We start from the raw sequence: 1,173 nt of genomic DNA, 5'->3' as shown, positions 1-1,173 counted from the left end.
GGAGTGGGTGCGTATACTCGTATACTCCCACATAGGAAAAGATGCGTTATTGTAATTGAGTTCTTTAGAGATTTCAAAAATAAGAAACGATCAATATGCGTCGCTCCTTTGTAAGACACTTGCAAAGTCTCAGAACACGCCTAGAAAATCTACAAACGTTAATACTCTTGCCAGCAGCCTCGTACGGCCAAAATCGCAAGCCTTAAAACCGAGAGTAAACCTAGGTCTTGCCCTAAACCCATCGCATTGGTCTCAGACATCTCAAAGACATGATATCTAAACGATACGAGATCCTAAAACATGTCTCTTCGTTCATATCTCAACGTTCCCGAAAGATCGTAAATAGATTTTACGAAAACTCACGTCTCGAACAAACTAACAGATTGAACGCCTCAACGAAGTTAAATATGAGACGACAACTCGTGTTTACTTCAAACCCACTCTAAACAAAGTAACTCAAACAAACATCCATTATATAAACCGCATAGCGGTAAGGGTTCAAAGCCACCAACGGCCAGTCCCGACAAAAACGGCCAAAACAAGCCCATACAAAGTTTGAAGGCCACACTCGGCCAGACATATATGAACAAAGGCCACACTCGGCCGCTAAATACTAGATAAGGGAAAAACTCCTTCCCGTCAATACACTCACAGATCAAAGTTAAAATTCCCAGACAAGGAAGCTCCGAATGCATCCGCCGGATAGTTCACTTCCTCATCGTCGCCGGCAAAATCAGTCGTGGTTTCTACGGTATCAGGAGAAACCGGGTTGAGATCCCAGAATCACTCAATATTCCCATCGATCAGAGGAATGAGAGTCTCAGCGTGAGCATGATCCTTCATTCCACCCTTCATTAACTCCATCTCCCTCTCGAAAACATAATCATCCGCCCGCGTCTTCCAAAGGCTCCCGAAAGAGCCGCGACACTCACGGAAGTCACACAGCGAGTTGAAAGCGTCCTTAAGATTCTCATACTCAACCTGGAATTGAGAAGCGCGAGTCTTCATTACCTCGGCGATTTCCCTCTTGCCCTTCCGTTCCGCCCTACGAACAGCCCTGGCATGATCAAGAGCGAGTTGAGCATCTCGCGCCAACATCTCGTCTCGCATGCGAGCAAAATCCTTTTCCGCCTTCTCCGCTTTAAAGCGATAGATCATGGCCTCTCTATGGCT

Source organism: Brassica oleracea, chromosome C1 (genome assembly GCF_000695525.1).
Source record: "Brassica oleracea var. oleracea cultivar TO1000 chromosome C1, BOL, whole genome shotgun sequence".
NCBI lineage: Eukaryota > Viridiplantae > Streptophyta > Magnoliopsida > Brassicales > Brassicaceae > Brassica > Brassica oleracea.
Note: the sequence above shows the minus strand (reverse complement) of the source record.